General features: G+C 42.4%; 1 long non-coding RNA gene across 3 annotated transcripts in view; it reads right to left on the bottom strand.

Moving 5' to 3' along the window:
• Positions 1-306: 306 nt before the first annotated feature.
• LOC137634673 (uncharacterized) overlaps positions 307-19,113 on the bottom strand; it is a 78,656-nt gene continuing 59,849 nt past the window's right edge. Inside the window, exons 4-5 of one of the 3 annotated variants that reach the window (XR_011042555.1) lie at positions 17,544-17,785; positions 307-2,938 (exon numbers count right to left, since the gene is read on the bottom strand). This is a non-coding gene — a long non-coding RNA (uncharacterized lncRNA). Of the gene's footprint in view, positions 2,939-16,445; positions 17,786-19,113 lie in introns of those variants that run through there. The other 2 variants (XR_011042556.1, XR_011042554.1) reach the window with 2 other exon arrangements.

Genomic DNA, 19,113 nt, shown 5'->3' with positions numbered 1-19,113 from the left:
GCATTTTATACACTTAAGTGACAAAAAATGTTTCCGTAAAACAGAATTATCAGCAAAAAATATGTAAATAAGGATTGCCCACAAGCGATGCTATATAGCAAAGAATGCCCAAAGTAACTCAACAAACCAAAGAAGAAACATACAGGGTATCAGAATTTACTATAAGGGGATACTTCAAAATAGGCCGTATCAGCCCCTCATACACACACACACACACACACACACACACACACACACACACACAAAAAAAAAAAAAAAAAAAAAAAAAAAAAAAAAAAAAAAAAAAAAACCACATTCAAGGAAAAATGAAAAACCTCTTGAAATCACACTGACCCTTTCAAAACTGTCAGCTTAAGTGGCCTAAAAATTCCTCAAGATACTGTAGGCATAATCTTGAAACTTAGAAAACAGTCAAACTTTGCAAATTTAAGTATGAAGGAAAATATTTTGAGCTGAAATGGGACAATCATACTCCTTTACACAATTTTCTTAAAAATGTTTACAACTAATAATAGTGTACCAAAGAAAAAAGCCACAGACACTGATGTCCTTAGGGTGAATATCCCTGGAAACCGACATGAGAAACTATTACCATTATCAACGACTAGTTATCAGTTACTATTGATTTTATCAAACCATTTAATTCTCCTGATATCTGTAAACAATCTAAATTCAAACTCAATTTCAATACTCTCCTCCGGTAACCATTGTAGCAAAATTATTTTAACTATTCCTTAAAGAGGAGACCAACTGGAAGTCTTCAGATAAACTGATATCTAGATGAAACTAAGCTCTGAAATCATCATTACATATCCGAATGAGATCAATATTTTCCATATAAAAACACAAAAACCTACTATGAAAAGAGAAATAAATTTCAAGAGTCTAAATCATCATGTTTCAGGACTTGTTTAGGAATAAATTTTCAAACTAGATATCCTTTGAATTTTGTAGAAAACATAACTCCATAAAAAGGCCAGCATTCCAACACATCAAACCATCAACAATTAACGAATGATAGAATATCAGCCTTCAGCAAGCTCCATGACAAGAGACTTCAGAAGACCTTTGTTAAAGTATCAGAATACAGATTCCCCGAGAGAATGACTTTCTGGGCAGAACCTTTATATATAATCAGTTACTGGCAATATAAACGTGATAGCTCAGCAAAGTTTACCATTGTACGTTCAAACTACTGTAGTCAATCAACGTAAGGTAAGAATTATGATCTAACCAATTAAGGAATATTATGTGAAACTTTCCAGACAATTCATCATCATGAGAACGATTTGCATGAAACAGCAGGAAAAATGGAACTAAATTTCTGCTGCTGAAACTTAATTGAAAAAGAAAATCTCAGCAGAAAACTGCGAGAAACATAAAAATCGTCACAGGTTTTACATGTTCTAATAAATGGAAAAGGTTAATGACCAACAAATATTAGCAGAATAGGAAGACCTAATGGAAAGTAAGGATAGAAACAAAACCTTAAATGTCATAAGCTAAAGCATAAGGTAAAAATCCCAGCATTGTTAAGTAGCTTTCCAATCTATCAGCCTTAGTCCAATATCCAGAAGCGCCACCAAGAGCACAGTATCAGAAATACAATGAAGACCAGACATCATTGTATAAAAAAGATCCTCTCCCAGTAAGACCTCACCTTTTTGAAAAACTGGTCATCATTTGAGCTTCAGGTCACAAAAAATATATTAACCCTTTTACCCCCAGGCTATTTGGAAATTTCCAACCCTTAACCCCCAAGGGTTATTTTTCATTCAAGCACATTTTGCAGTATATATTTTTCAAATTGCTCTAACAGCCTTAATTTTGGTCATAGAGAGGTCAAGTTGGTCTCATTCTCTTGGGAAATGCCTGAATTTTCTCTAAAAAATTATCAAGAGTAAAATAATATTATAAATAGCAGTTTTTTGCAGGAACGTACCGCTACGTCCAAGGGGGTAAAGGGATGTGTTTTGTGAAACGTACCAGTATGTCCTTTGGGGGTAAAAGGGTTAAGTAAAGTTAAGATCAAATATCTGGACTTGTGACAATCTATCGTTTTAACATATACATTATGTCATATAATCGTATTGGAGACTGTATACGTTATTTCGTAAATAGAAGATAAAATTTACCTAGATACCACAATGCTTGTTTGTGTAAAAACTAGACATTTATTATCAGTACCAAAAGTTTTAGCCGATATATATCTTTTGAGTTATAATAGTACTATGATCAAGCGTTTGTTATCCAAAATGTTATAATAGAAATTATAGGAAACATACAAACACTGTGGTCAAATCAAATTTGAACTAAGACGCACACCTGAAAATCATATGAACTTTTTTTATAGTCTTGATAAAACAAGGTATTACCAACATTCTTATATCTAGTATAAATACGAAAAAACAAGAAAAAAATTCAATTGAGAACAATACTCTAGTGAAAGTGAGTTTTGATAGTGAAGCTTCTAGTGAATTTAGTGAGACACAATATAGCAAAAGACTGAGATGGTGATCAAAGTGGTTGAAGTGGTGATTCAGTGATATTTCAAGTTTCTATTACGTTTTGTTCTTTGTTGAAAATTTCAATAAAAAAACTGACAGTAGCGTTTACGATAGTTAAAACTTAATTAGTATAAGATTAAAACTATATGGCACAGACAGCAACCGATTTTAGAATTTCTAAAATAAATATCAAGTTTGCAGTTGAATTCTAACAGGTAACTTTAACAGAATAAATAGGCAATATGAAGGTACTTCAGAGCCTCACTGTAAACAGATCTACACAAGAATTTTGAAAATGATTAATTCTTTGAAATTACAGATCTTGAATTCCACTTGCTGTGAGGAAGAGAAGTTTTTTTGTGATTAATGGACATCGCCATTACATCTGCCTTCAGCCACTTGTTAATCTCAAGTAAGCGACCAACTGTATCCTGAAAAATGTTATTTTTATTAGTAAAATAAATTTTTGAATATACTTACCCGATAATCATGTAGCTGTCAACTCCGTTGCCCAACAGAATTCTATGGAGGGATACGCCAGCTATCACAATACTAAAAGGGGGTGTACTTACCAGCGCCACCTGTGGCCAGGTACTATAGTACTTCTTGTTGACACCTCCTCAATTTTTCCTCGGTCCACTGGTTCTCTATGGGGAGGAAGGGAGGGTCAATTAAATCATGATTATCGGGTAAGTATATTCAAAAATTTATTTTACTAATAAAAATAACATTTTTCAATATTAAACTTACCCGATAATCATGTAGCTGATTCACACCCAGGGGGGTGGGTGAAAACCAGTGTACAAGATTAAAGGATAGCTAAGTATCCCATATTTCATATAACAGTTATCTCAAATAACAATGAAATAATAAGTACCTGGTAAGGAAGTCGACTTGAACCGTTACTCTGCCTCTTTTTTAAGTTCGTCTTCCTTACTGAGCGCAGCGTTCCTCTTGGAGGCTGAATCAACTCAAAGGTGCTAAAGTATATAGGGCTGCAACCCCTACTAAAGGACCTCTACACAACCTCTAACCCAGGCGCTTCTCAAGAACGAATTGACCACCCGCCAAATCAAAAGGATGCGGAAGGCTTCTTAGCCTACCGTAACAACCATAAAAACAACAATAAAAGCATTCAAGAGAAAGGTTAAAAAAGGTTATGGGATTAAGGGAATGTAGTGGCTGAGCCCTCACCTACTACTGCACTCGCTGCTACGAATGGTCCCAGGGTGTAGCAGTTCTCGTAAAGAGACTGGACATCTTTAAGATAAAATGATGCAAACACTGACTTGCTCCTCCAATAGGTTGCATCCATTATGCTCTGCAGAGAACGGTTTTTATTAAAGGCCATCGAAGTAGCTACGGCTCTTACTTCGTGGGTCCTTACCTTCAGCAACGCAAGGTCTTCCTCCTTTAAGTGAGAATGGGCTTCTCTAATCAGAAGCCTTATATAATACGAAACCCCGTTCTTGGACATGGGCCTCGAAGGTTTCTTGATGGCACACCATAAGGCTTCTGACTGTCCTCGAATAGGTTTAGACCTATTAAGATAAAACTTGAGAGCTCTGACAGGGCAAAGAACTCTCTCTAGCTCGTTACCTACCATGTTGGAGAGGCTAGGTATTTCAAACGATCTAGGCCAAGGACGCGAAGGAAGTTCATTCTTAGCTAAGAATCCCAGCTGAAAAGAACATGTTGCAGATTCGGTCGTGAAACCAATGTTCTTGCTGAAGGCATGAACCTCACTGACTCTCTTAGCTGTTGCAAGGCAGACGAGAAAAAGAGTCTTGAGGGTAAGGTCCTTGAAGGAAGCTGACTGGAGAGGTTCGAACCTAGGTGACATAAGGAACCTTAAGACTACGTCTAGGTTCCAGCCTGGAGTGGGTAGACGACGCTCCTTAGAAGTCTCAAAAGACTTAAGGATGTCTTGAAGGTCCTTGTTGGAAGAAAGGTCCAAACCTCTGTGGCGGAGAACTGAAGCCAACATACTCCTGTACCCTTTAATCGTAGGGGCTGAAAGGGATCTCTCATTCCTAAGATGTAATAGGAAGTCAGCTATTTGGGTCACAGAGGTATTGGTAGAGGATACTGCATTGGCTCTACACCAGCTCCGGAAGACTTCCCACTTAGATTGGTAGACTCTGCGAGTGGAAACCCTTCTTGCTCTGGCAATTGCGCTGGCTGCCTCCTTCGAAAAGCCTCTAGCTCTAGCGAATCTTTCGACAGTCTGAAGGCAGTCAGCCGAAGAGCGTGGAGGTTTGGGTGCAACCTGTCTACGTGAGGTTGACGTAGAAGGTCCACTCTTAGAGGGAGAGTCCTGGGGACGTCGACTAGCCATTGAAGTACCTCTGTGAACCATTCTCTTGCAGGCCAAAGGGGAGCAACCAGCGTCAGCCGTGTCCCTTCGTGCGAGATGAACTTCTGAAGGACTTTGTTTATTATCTTGAACGGTGGAAATGCGTAAAGGTCGAGATGGGACCAGTTCAGCAGAAAAGCATCCACATGAACTGCTGCTGGGTCTGGAACTGGGGAACAGTACAGCGGAAGTCTCTTGGTCATGGAGGTGGCAAACAGATCTATGGTAGGCTGACCCCACAAGGTCCAAAGTCTGTTGCACACACTCTTGTGGAGGGTCCATTCCGTGGGAATGACCTGATCCCTTCTGCTTAGGCGATCTGCTGAGACGTTCATGTTGCCCTGAATGAACCTCGTGACTAAAGTGAGGTTTTGACTTCTTGACCAAATGAGGAGGTCCCTTGCGATCTCGTATAGGCTCCTCGAATGGGTCCCTCCTTGCTTGGAGATGTAAGCCAAGGCTGTGGTGTTGTCTGAGTTCACCTCCACCACCTTGCCTAGCAGGAGGGACTTGAAGTTCAGCAGGGCTAAATGAACTGCTAGTAGCTCCTTGCAGTTGATGTGGAGCGTTCTCTGTTCCTCGTTCCACGTTCCCGAGCACTCCTGTCCGTTCAAGGTCGCACCCCAGCCCGAGTCCGATGCATCTGAGAAGAGATGAAGATTGGGGGTCTGAATAGCCAACGATAGGCCCTCCCTGAGAAGTAGATTGGTCTTCCACCACAAGAGAGTGGTCTTCATCTCTTTGGTGACTGGGATAGAGACTGCTTCGAGAGTCAAACCCTTGTCCCAATGAGCTGCAAGATGGAATTGAAGAGGGCGGAGGTGGAGTCTCCCTAGCTCGACGAACAGGGCCAGCGATGAAAGGGTCCCTGTGAGACTCATCCACTGTCTCACCGAGCAACTGCTCCTCTTCAGCATGCTCATGATGCAATCTAGGGCTTGGCTTATCCTTGGGGCCGATGGAAAAGCCCGAAAATCCTGACTCCGAATCTCCATTCCCAGGTACACAATGGATTGGGAGGGAATGAGCTGAGACTTTTCTATGTTGACTAACAGACCCAGTTCTTTGATTAAGTCCAAAGTCCAGTTGAGACTCTCCAGACAGCGACGACTCGTGGAGGCTCTCAACAACCAGTCGTCTAAGTAAAGGGAGGCTCTGATGTCCGATAAGTGGAGGAATTTTGCTATATTCCTCATCAGATGCGTGAACACCATAGGAGCTGTGCTTAGGCCAAAACACAGGGCTTGGAATTGGTAGACAACCTTTCCAAAAACGAATCTCAGGAAAGGTTGGGAGTCTGGATGAATAGGAACGTGAAAGTAGGCATCTTTCAGGTCCAACGAGACCATCCAGTCCTCCTGCCTGACCGCTGCTAGGACCGACTTCGTCGTCTCCATCGTGAACGTCTGCTTGGTGACATACGCATTGAGCGCGCTGACGTCCAGCACCGGTCTCCAACCTCCTGTCTTCTTGGCCACCAGAAAGAGACGGTTGTAGAAGCCCGGGGATTGATGGTCCCGGACTATAACCACTGCCTTCTTCTGTACAAGGAGCGACACCTCCTGGTGCAACGCTAGCCTCTTGTCCTCTTCTTTGTAGTTGGGAGAGAGGTTGATGGGAGATGTGGTCAGAGGGGGTTTGCGGCAGAATGGTATCCTGTAACCCTCCCTCAGCCAACTGACAGACTGGGCGTCTGCACCTCTCTTTTCCCAGGCTTGCCAGAAGATCTTGAGTCTGGCTCCTACTGCTGTCTGGAGATGCGGAGAGTCAGTTTTTTCCTTTAGAAGCCTTGGAACTTTTCCTAGACTTGCTCCTGGAAGAGTCTGGACGGGAGCTTCCTCGGCTGGGGGCTCTACCACGAAAGGGCGGTATGAACCTCGTAGCAGGAGTATCAGCCACTGGGGTGCGATAAGTCCTGGGGACTGAGGTAGCAACCTTAGTCTTACGAGCCGATGAGGCCACAAGATCATGTGTGTCCTTTTGTATCAGGGCAGCAGACAAGTCCTTAACAAGCTCTTCGGGAAAAAGGAACTTCGAGAGCGGAGCGAAAAGGAGTTGGGACCTTTGACAAGGTGTGATGCTGGAGGAAAGGAAGGTACAAAACTGCTCCCTTTTCTTAAGAACCCCTGACACAAACATCGATGCAAGCTCGCCAGATCCATCTCTAATGGCCTTATCCATGCAGGACATTAAGAGCATGGCAGACTCCTTGTCCGCAGGGGAGGTCTTCTTGCTGAGGGCCCCCAGGCACCAGTCTAAGAAGTTGAACATCTCAAATGCTCTAAAAACACCCTTCAGGAAGTGATCAAGGTCTGAGAAGGTCCAGCAAACCTTAGAACGCCTCATTGCTGTTCTACAAGGAGAGTCTACCAGACTTGAGAAGTCAGCCTGGGCAGAGGCAGGTACTCCCAAGCCTGGCTCCTCTCCTGTGGCATACCAAACGCCCGCTTTAGAAGTGAGCTTAGTCGGAGGAAACATGAACGAAGTCTTTCCAAGATGTTGCTTAGACTGCAACCACTCCACTAAAATCCTTAACGCTCTCTTAGAGGACCTTGCTAAGACGAGCTTAGTGTAAGTGGACTTAGCTGGCTGCATGCCCAGCGAAAACTCAGATGGCGGAGAGCGGGGGATAGCAGAGACAAAGTGGTCTGGGTATACCTCCCTAAAAAGAGCCAAGACCTTACGAAAGTCAATAGAAGGTGGAGAAGACTTGGATTCATCCACGTCTGATGAGGGATCCAGGTGTGCAGCCTCATCATCCGACACCTCATCACCAGAGTGTAGCGAAGAGATCGGTAAGGTATGCTGAACAGCAGAGTCAGTACGAGCTGGAACAATAATATTTGTGGTTTCCTCCTCAAGACTCTGTTGAGGGAACACCTGAGGCTCAGTCTGCAAAGGCTGATCAAAAGAAGTAGCAGACGGTAGGCGCATGGGTGGAGGAGGCTGACTCCTGGCATGAGTGTCTGAACTCAAGGGTTGCGCTTGCTGAGTGGTTGGCGGATGCGCAGTAGCAAGTTCCTGAGGAACGAGTTGAGGTTCCTGAGGTGTGAGCTGTGAGCGATGAGGTAGTGGTTGCGCAGAACGCAGTAATTGTCTCGCGAGTTGAGGTTCCTGAGGCGCAAGGCTAAGGTGTTGAGGTGCTTGCCTTGAGGAGGGTTGAGCTCGCTGCAGCGAGAGCTGAGGAGACTGACTCATGGATGGGAGAGGTTGTTGTACCTCAAGAGAGTGTTGCCTCACTGGTGGAACTGCAAGTGGAAGCGGAGGAAGTAAGGTATAAGCTTCCTGTTCCCATTGCTGAGGTTGCCTTAAGGAAGGCGGAGGGAGCTGCACACCACTGGAAACAGTAAACTCAGAGCGTGGTAAGGTATCCTGAGGAGCCTCAACATCGTACGCCTGGCAGGCAGTACTGCGGTCAGGCGGAGCGATCGCAGGAAGAGGTGTAGCCTTCTCAGCCTGACACTCACGCATCAGGACCGCAAGTTGTGACTGCATGGACTGCAGTAGAGTCAACTTGGGGTCGGCAGACACTAAGGTCTGCTGAGGTAAAGCCTTAACAGCAGAGATCTGTTGCGGCAGAACCTTACTCCTCTTAGGAGGAGTGCATTCAACTGATGACTGCGGCGAGTCAGAGCTGATCCAATGACTGCAGCCCGGTTGAGTTCTTGAGGTCTGGACTCTGCGTTTGAGTGGTCTTGAGACCTGAGTCCAGCGTTTCTTCCCTGACAATTGATCAGCAGACGAGTAAAAGACGGGCTCAATCGTCTGCAGGTGGGAGTGACGGTCTCTGGAAGACACGCCCGCAACCACCGAGGATACTTCTGTGCGCCGATCAAGGCCTGCCGAACCCTTTTGCCCTTCGACATTGCTTCTCCCCTGGGCTTGGGAGCTTGCAAGAGGTCCCGGACTGGGAGGACGACTGGCACGCACAGGAGTATCCTCACGCACCACACTGACACTGACACTAGCACTTGGCACTGCACTGACACTAGCACTCGTCACAGCACTGGCACTAATACCACCCACTGCACTCTTGACCTTAAGTTCCTTGACTTCGGCCATAAGAGACTTATGATCACTAACCACTGACTCTACTTTGTCACCTAAGGCCTAAATGGCACGCAAAACAACAGACATATCAGGCTGAGGGCAAATAGCAGGTTCGGGGGTAGCCACTACAGGGGTAGGAAAAGGTAGGGGATCATGAGGTGAGGAAAAAAGTGAAGAGTGAGAAGAACTCCTCCTAACTCTCTCTCTCTCTAACTTGGTTGAATACTTAAGAAGACGGACAAAATCAAGTTCCGAAAGTCCGGCGCATTCCTCACATCGATCTTCTAACTGACAGGGCCTTTCCCTACAGTCAGAACAAGCGGTGTGAGGATCTACCGAGGCCTTCGGAATACGCCTATTACAAGACCTACATCGTCTATGGGTGGGGGCTTGTGAAATGTCAGACATCTTGAATCAAAAGAGTTAGCCAAGTGGGGTTTCAAAATCAAGCAAAAGATCGTTAACCGTTAATCAGGACTAAATAATAGCTATCTAAGCTAATATAGGAGTTTTCCAGTAAAGCGACAGCCGAAATCTAAGAGAAATACTTCACCAAAAGCCGTGAAAATACTCCAAGATCATAAGCGTATCCCAGAACGTCTTGCCGGAAGCACGACAGAGGAAAAATTGAGGAGGTGTCAACAAGAAGTACTATAGTACCTGGCCACAGGTGGCGCTGGTAAGTACACCCCCTTCTAGTATTGTGATAGCTGGCGTATCCCTCCATAGAATTCTGTCGGGCAACGGAGTTGACAGCTACATGATTATCGGGTAAGTTTAATATTGAAAAAAAAATATTCTATGAATTACTGCTCTTACAATTTAGGGCAATAACATGCTTTGATAGAAGGACTGAAACATAAAATGAAATGTATATAGAAAATACTACTAAATGATATTATAGAAAAAAAAATAATTTCGTTTTTCACAGCTATTCTTTCACAAAAATCAATAAAACCAAGCACATGTGTTTAAGATATTCATCTTATAAATGTTTTAACTTGTGATGTAAATAAATAATTTATATTTTTATAAACAAACAGATTTGATTCTCGAGTTTGCTAAAATGTTATTTTCCTTAGTAAAATAAATTTTTGAATATACTTACCCGATGATCACTATACAGGTGGGGGTGTACATCAACAGCGCCATCTGTCAAGTAGGTACTCAAGTACTCGATGTCAACAACGAACCAATTTTCTCCTCTGTCCCACTGGTTCTCTATTGGGGAGGAAGGGTGGGTCCTTTAATTTATGATCATCGGGTAAGTATATTCAAAAATTTATTTTACTAAGGAAAATAACATTTTTCAATATCAAACTTACCCGATGATCATATAGCTGATTCACACCCAGGGGGGTGGGTAGAGACCAGCATAACAAGTTGACATTATGAGCTAAGTATTCCGTATTTCATTTTAGCAGTTATTCAAAATAACAAGCATAAAATAAACAAGTACCTGGTAAGGAAGACGACTTGAACAATTACTCTGCCTTTTTAAGTACGTCTTCCTTACTGAGCCTCGCGATCCTCATAGGATGCTGAGCGACTCCTAGGAGCTGAAGTATGAAGGGTTGCAACCCATACTAAAGGTCCTCATCACAACCTCTAATCTAGGCGCTTCTCAAGAAATGATTTTGACCACCCGCCAAATCAAGAAGGATGCGAAAGGCTTCTTAGCCTTCCGGACAACCCAAAAATATTTCAAGAGAAAGATTAAAAAGGTTCTGGAATTAGGGAATTGTAGTGGTGGAGCCCCCACCACTACTGCACTCGTTGCTACGAATGGTCCCAGAGTGTAGCAGTTCTCGTAAAGAGACTGGACATTCTTAAGATAAAAGACGCGAACACTGATTTGCTTTTCCAATAGGTTGCGTCGAATATATTTTGCAGAGATCTATTTTGTTTAAAGGTCACGGAAGTTGTGACAGCTCTAACTTCGTGTGTCCTTACCTTCAGCCAAGCTTGGTCTTTCTCATTCAGAAGGGAATGAGCTTCTCGTATTAACAGTCTGATAAAATTAGGATAAAGAATTCTCTGACATAGGCAAAGATGAATTCTTAACTGAAAACAATAAAGCTTCAGACGGGCCTCGTAAAGGTTTTAAAATAGAACTTAAGAGCTCTTACAGGACATAATACTCTTTCTAGTTCATTTCCAACCATACGATAAGTATGGAATATCGAACGATATTGGTCAAGGCCGAGAAGGCAGCTCGTGTTTGGCTAGAAAACCAAGATGTAGAACATGTAGCCGTTTCGGATGAGAATCCGATGTTCTTGCTGAAGGCATGAATCTCACTGACTCTTTTAGCTGTGGTTAAGCATAACAGGAAAAGAGTCTTAAAGGTGAGATCTTTCAGGGAGGCTGATTGAAGTGGTTCGAACCTGTCTAACATAAGGAATCTTAGAACCACGTCTAAATTCCAACCAGGTGTAACCAACGACGCTCCTTCGTGGTCTCAAAAGACTTAAGGAGGTCCTGTAGATCTTTATTGTTGGAAAGATCTAAGCCTCTGTGACGGAAGACTGATGCCAACATGCTTCTGTAACCCTTGATAGTGGGAGCTGAAAGAGATCGCTCTTTCCTCAGATATAAGAGGAAGTCAGCTATTTGAGTTACAGAGGTACTGGTCGAGGATACGGATACTGACTTGCACCAGTTTCGGAAGATTTCCCACTTCGATTGGTAGACTCTAAGGGTGGATGTTCTCCTTGCTCTAGCAATCGCTCTGGTTGCCTCCTTCGAAAAACCTCTAGGGCTCGAGAGTCTTTCGATACTCTGAAGGCAGTGAGACGAAGAGCGTGGAGGCCTTGGAGTACCTTCTTTACGCGTGGCAGACGTAGCAGGTCCACCCTTAGGGGAAGAGTTCTGGGAACGTCTACTAGCCATCGAAGTACCTCGGTAAGTTATTCTCTCGCGGGCCAGAGGGAAGCAACTAGTGTCAACTTTGTCCCTTCGTGAGAGGCGAACTTCTGCAGTACCTTGTTGACAATCTAGAACGGAGGGAATGCATATAGATCTAGATGAGACCAATCTAGTCGAAAGGCATCTAAAAGAACTACTGCTGGGTCCGGGATAGGTGAGCAAAGTATTGAGAGCCTCTTGGACATCGAGGTTGCGAAGAGATCTATGGTTGGCTGGCCCCAGGTGACCCAAAGTCTCTTGCATACATCCTTGTGGAGGGTCCAATATGTTGGAATTATTGTCCCTTCCTACTGCGACAATCTGCTAAGACATTCAAGTTGCCTTGGAAGAAACTTGTTACTAGTGAAAAGGCTAGACCTGTTGAACAGGAGAGGAGGTCACTTGCAAACTTGTACCATGTCAGAGAGTAGGTCCCTCCTTGCTAGGAGATGTACATCAAAGCAGGGAGTTGTCCGTGTTCACATCCACTACTTTGCCTTGAAGGAGAGACCTGAAGCTTTTCCAGGTCAGACGTACTGCCAGAAGCTTCTTGCAGTTGAAATGCATTGTCTTTTGACTCGAGTTCCATAATCCCGAGCATTCCCTACCGCTTAAGGTCGCACCCCAGCCTACGTCCGATGCGTCTGAGAAGAGAACGTGGTTGGGAGTCTGAACAGTCAGGGGAAGACCCTATCAAAGGTTGATAAAGTCCTTTCATCAAGTCAGACCAGACTTATCTTCCGGAAACCGGGATCGAGACCGCTTCTAGCGTCTTGTCCTTTTCCAGTGAAGAGCTAGATGAAACCGAAGAGGACGGAGGTGTAGTCTTCCAAGTGACACCAATTGAACCACGGATGACAGTGTCCTAACAGACTCATCCACAACCTGACAGGGCCGTGTTCCTTCTTCAGCATCTTCTGGATGGATAGCAGGGCTGGGGGTTGATCGTCTTGTTCAGCCATGTCCTCATCAGAGGGTTCCTCATCCGAAACTGATGAGGAAACGGCAACGGAGTGGGCAACGTCTGACTCGCTGAATCCGGTCGCACTGGTGGATGCGTGACGGAGCCGGACACAAGATCATGGTACTGCTGCACAGTCTGTGAACTGTCAACCATGGGAAAGCGAGGAAGTACAGCGACAACCCGAAACTGTCTAGACTGTCTGGGTTGTGCAGACAACCCCTTATCGGGTTGCTGAGGTTGCCGCACTGCGTCACAACAAGTCACCTCTGCTGGTTGTTGAACGTCTTCCCAGTGACACACTAAACGTCCACAACCACCTCCGAGAGTCGCTTAACGTCAACGTGCGACTGGCAACCCACACTGGGTCGCACCGGTGGAGGAACCATCTCAACTGGCGGACGTGAGTAGGATACCTCAGCGTCAACAGGGCGTACAACCAACCGGTAGGAAGGTTGTTGGCAAGAAGGTTCTTCTCCGTAAAAAATTCTCTATCAAGGACTAAGCTTGGACTGCATGTCTTGCAACAAAGCCCAAGGTCTATGGGAGCAGGTGTGGCAACAGACGGGGTTAGCGACTGAAGCGGAACCATTTACCCTCCCTGGAAGCATGTTATGCTGTAATTAAAGTCCATAGGAGGCTAAGCAGCTTAAGGCTCCTCTCCAAATGACAGAGTCCTCAAGGGAATATCAGAAGGAGGGAGAACAGCACTTTCTCATCTACAGGAACCATGTCCGAGAAAAGCTAGGTTATCTCAGTGAGGGTTTCACTGGTGCATAAGCAGCAGACCAGAAGGCAATGTTATGAAACTGCTTGACAGTCTGTGAACTGTCAAAAGCTGAACTGTCAACCCCAACAGGTGCGTGAGGACATACAGCACTGGTGTATTAGTAGCACACCAGAAGGCAACGTCATGTAACTGTTTGACAGTCTGTGAGTTGGCAACAACCAAAGCTGTGTGGGGAAGCCTCAACTCCTGACTGACTAGTTTGCTGCGGGTGAGTGGCGGTAACCACAGTGTGTTGCGGAGGCTGACACACCGTGTCAAAACACGGCAGCTTGTGGTAGCTCACGCACGGCAACGGAGTGCTCCGTGTGTCTGTGGGAGTCAGCATGCATCTGGCAGGGTCGACTGCGCATGGGTGGAGGAGCTCTCACAACAAGAGTGTGGGAGCAGGCAGCCATGCCGGGCGCACAACCGTGGCAGGCTGTAGGCCAACGGGTGCATCGTCAACCTTCTACGCAGTCGGAGTGTGGGAGCTGGCAACAACAATGGGAGGGACTGCCGTGGGTTGCGGAGCATGCCGCATTGCGGCAAAACACGGCAGCTTGACAGCACCTTCCCACTGCTGATGCGGTAGCTCACGCATGTCAACGGAGGGTGCAGCATGAACATGCGTCTGGCAGGATCGACTGCGCATCGGTGGAGCTCTCACAGGTGGAGTGTGGGAGCAGGTAGCCGCAGTATCTGCTGAGCGCACAACCGTGGCAGGTTGTAGGTTAACAGGTGCAGTGTCAACCTTCTCAGCACGATACTCCTGCATGAAGGAAGCAAGCTGAGACTGCATAAAAGACGGCAACAAACGGAGCTACTGTCCGTTGTGACTGAGGGTCTAAAACAGTTGGTGCGGCAACAGACGGAGTTACTGCCTGTTGCGGTACCACCTTGTCTCTCTCGGAAGGTGTGCAGTCGTCGGATGACTGCAGCGAGTCCGGACTGACCCAGTGGCTACACCTAGGCCGTTGGACTTGCGCGGAAGGGACTGACTTGCACTTAAAAAAGCTGCAAGATTTGGTCCATGGTTTCTGTGAGAAACCTCTTCCGCAGACGAGGAATAAATGGGCTCTCTCGTCTTTGTGTGGGTGGGGTGATCACGTCGGCAACGTGTGTAGATACACCCGAAACCACGGAGGGAAACGTCTGTTCGTCGATCAAGGCCTGTGGAACCCATAAGTCCTTCGACATTACTTCTCCCCTGGGCTTGGGAGCTTGTAAGAGGTATCGGACTAGGTGAACCACTGGCACGAACAGACGAACCCTCGAACGCAACACTGTAACACTTTGCGCATATCACTTTATCACTTTTGATTTTCTGTTAGCACTTATTTCACTGAAATCGAAACTTTAACTGATTTCTATCTGAAACACGCAATCCTATCCTTCATTAAAAGGTAGTAATTGCGAAAACAGTATTACAATGCAACAGAAAAACATAATTAAAGATAAAGAATTCAGTGGCTGGAAAAGAGACTAAACACTAGATCAAATAAACTACGTTTAAAATCTCTCACCGCATAAAGCCTGGGAACAAGAATAAAACTCTAGAAACGTTTTACCTTCTTCCCCTACAGCGACTAGGGAGAAGAGTAAAAAACGAGAACAACGTTACCCGCTTGAACGAAACGTTTATTCTCCTCTCTCTCCCTCCGTCTCTATCTCTCTCTCTCTTCTCTCTTGACTTAGAACCTGAGAGAAGAGCCCAATTATATATCGTTAAAACATATTATTTGATAAAGGAAAAAACTGAAAGGTTTCCCAAATAAAAAGTTCCTTTATATAGAATTTAAACCATTTAAGTTAAGAAAGAATGAACGAAACGCTAGAATCGGTTTACTCTTACTGCAACGTGAAACCGTGAAATACTCTCTCTCTATCGTAACGATAGAGCGCATGTTGAACGTTCTGAACGTCAACAACTGCGGAGACTAAACTAAACGTTAGTTCATCTTTGAAAACAGTACGAGACTATCAAAGAAATTCTTTCATAAAACATTAAAATTAAAAAAGTATTAAATTCTTAAAAGGTAAATACGATATGACGGGCTCAATGTTAATTAACTTCGGTTCCAAGTAAGGACCGCCTACTATTAGGAAAGGTCGCATATAAACAAACATAAAAATTAATTTTTATAAGTTTATAATAAATGGAAAGTTAATCGAAGAGGCCTAGAAAGGCGGAGAGATATAAAATAAATAGATCTATAACTTGTTAAGCAAAATTACCAAAAACCTAAACACACTTCCGTCTAAGGGAAGGGTCGGCCATTTAAAAGAGAAAGAGAGTCCATACTCTCTTCGTCACCAACACTTCCGTCTAAGGGAAGGGTCGGCCATTTAAAAGTGAAAGAGAGTCCATACTCTCTTTGTCACCATAATTAAATCTATCCAAAACGAGTTCAAGTTTTGAAATGAAGACAAAACCCCTGCATAGCGAAAGCTCAAAACTGGAATAGTGTACTTCACCAAATCGTTGTGAAAACAAATCCAGTTAGGGACGGCGTATTTAGTAGGTCTTGCCTGTGGCACGACAGAGGGAAAATTGGTTCGTTGTTGACATCGAGTACTTGAGTACCTACTTGACAGATGGCGCTGTTGATGTACACACCAACCTGTATAGCGATCGCTGGCGTATTCCTCCCGTAGATTTTTTCTGTCGGGCAGCAGGGATGCAGCTATATGATCATCGGGTAAGTTTGATATTGAAAAAATAGCGTTCTTAGATGGAAACTCCATTCAATTTTGGAATTTTTTTTTTTTTTTTTTTTTTTTTTTTTTTTTTTTTTTTTTTTTTTTTTTTTTTTTTGCAAGAATAAAATCTATGTATGATGGAGGCATAGAACAAAGTTAATTTTCATTATAATATATACAGGGTGTCTACAAAGTCTGGGTACATAGGAGATTAACATATACTTTTAAAACAATACAATTTTATTCAAATTTGATGTTAATAGGTTTTCTAAATATGATTTCCATTATTTTCAATACATAATTTGATTCGCTTTACAAAATTCAAGTAAACTTGATTGAATATGCAGTAAGATAAATTGGTTGCCTATGAGAGTGTCGAAGGTTAAATTCTTCTATAATTTGGCAATAAGACAATCCTTGCCGTCCACTTAAGAGTACCAACTCAATTCATTCTTCTTTAGACATCGCTGTTATTCAATCTGGACAGGAAAAATAACATAAATAAAATAGTGAAATTTCCTATGTACCCAGACTTTGTGGACACCCTGTACATTAAAGAATAAATGCGTACATTTAAAACCTTAGCTTGTTTAAACCTGTTCTGTATAGTACAACTTGCTAACTTTCGGTGTTGAGTAAAATAATAACGTTTATGTAAGAAGTCCCTTAAAAAATAATTTGGTAAATTGGTATTAAACCTGGAAGTCTCGATCTATGGACAGAAATAGTTATACTTCATTGCTAGAAGGAAAAATGCAATGCCAATAAAACATGCCCTTTTATAGTAATCAAGAAGCTGGACTCTTCAAATATCTAACAAGTGGTCACAAGTTAAATCAGCTAGAGAAATACTGTACTTACAAATAAAATATTATGTTTTAATTTTTTTTTTTGATAAAATGTTATGAGTTTCAAGGAAATAAGAGAATTATTAATTATTCGACAAGTATCATACTATAGGTTAAAAAATATGCCATTATATGTCCATAAGACATAGCGTTTAAAATCTAAGACCCATGATAGTGTAACATCTAATATTACATTGGATATGACTTTTTGAAAATTTACCTCTTGAAAAATATTTGTATATCTACAATGAATCGATAGCATACAGGCATAAAACTAATAATGTGTAGTAATATCAAAATCGAAGACCATCTCACCAAAAACTAATTTGCGAACAATCTTACTTTCAAGAGAAATTCTGCGATACTGGACTTTTCCAGATAGTAGATGCTCACACTAAACTGCACACTGTACATAAGTTACCTTCCATAGACATTCATTACTTACTCTGTAACCTAACTGGTGTAAGCTGAACAAAAACCATGAAAATCTTATCTTTAAATTGATGTCCGTTGAATGAGTCTCCATCCTTGTTATCAAGTTTGATTTTAATATGAATAATCTAATCTTGATTCATAGGCGTTCCTTTAGCTTCGGTCTCCTTCCCCTATTATTATTGCCCAAATACCAGGGTTTTTGTATACTGGCTACGGCTTTTGGATTTAAAACGTCCAGGTAAATAAATACATCTGAAAGAAAAATAAAACATCTTTAATCCAACTGTTCTTCACCTTCAAGTCATAATATGTCTCTTAATAATTAATTTGACACAAGTCACTTTTTAGGATTATCCATTAGAATAACTGGCATATTCAACTTTATCCTTAGAGATCAGGATAACAGACACTTTTAATCCTCAAACTTGACTTTACTGTTATGTTCTTACCAAATATATCTGAAGGAAGGTGGTGGTTAATAACCAGAAAAAAAAAAAAAAAAAAAAAAAAAAAAAAAAAAAAAGAAAAAAAAAAAAAAAAAAAACCTAACTAATAATTATAAGGCAATTTCAGCTTGGATAATTATCCGTAACTATCGTAGTAGCAGACATGTATAATATGAGATTGGTGCTTTAATAACAACCCTATTCTTTAAGTAGGACAAATGGTTTTATGAGTACTATTTTTGATAAGGTTACCGCTATCGTCATTGCATTAAAAATGTTACATTTGAAGTATTAAGAAATGAACTAGATTAAAATCTATCAATTATATGGATGAACTCATAATCATGTATAATTATATTTTTCTGGTATAAAAGGAGGAGGACATTAAGATATTTTTAAATACTTTAGCTACCTGAAAATAATTTGAATGATCTCACAGTACTTGGATTCAAATTTGGGGAGTTTTAATTATCTGAATAATAGTAGCGAGCCCATTACAAATAGATTGTTCCTCTCAGCTACTATCAGACCTTGCTTAGTCCTTGTTATTGATGTATTGTCAACAAATTGTTTTATGACAGCTCAAAATATGATTCAATAGAGGAGGGATATCAATATTTCAATGTATAATCAGACAATTTTTTCCATTGATATCTTCCAACAGGTGCATAAATTGAGTACTGTATCAGTATGATTTATTGGTATTGGTCATATGGCACGTTGCTGGTGTCAGGGAGGCCATTCAACCCTGAAATGAAACTAGGGGAAATCCCCTCAGATACACCAATTAGTAAGAGTTGATGGATGTTGGGCAAAAGGTTGCGAGAAAGGCAGTTGGGATGAAGGATGAAAAGAGGACCATAGGGAAACTGTAAAAAACCCTTAATAAATACCTTTAGTACACTGACTGTAGTGTCCCTCGAAGGACAAAGACTGAATAATAGAGTAAACATTACAGTTAAGAATGGGACAAAACAAGTGATGTAGAAATTTATCTTATAATCCCTTCATTTCATCAATGAAAAGGGAGACATTGAAATAATGTGGAGGTAATTAAACCTCACTAACTATCCATGCATCATGATACAGCTTTCTGTTTTCCTCAATGTACAGTTAGCTTCACTAATTCCGGTA

The sequence above is a fragment of the Palaemon carinicauda genome, chromosome 45, assembly GCF_036898095.1.
Source record: "Palaemon carinicauda isolate YSFRI2023 chromosome 45, ASM3689809v2, whole genome shotgun sequence".
In the NCBI taxonomy this organism is placed as follows: Eukaryota; Metazoa; Arthropoda; class Malacostraca; order Decapoda; family Palaemonidae; genus Palaemon; species Palaemon carinicauda.
This window is presented reverse-complemented; position numbering and strand designations above follow the sequence as displayed.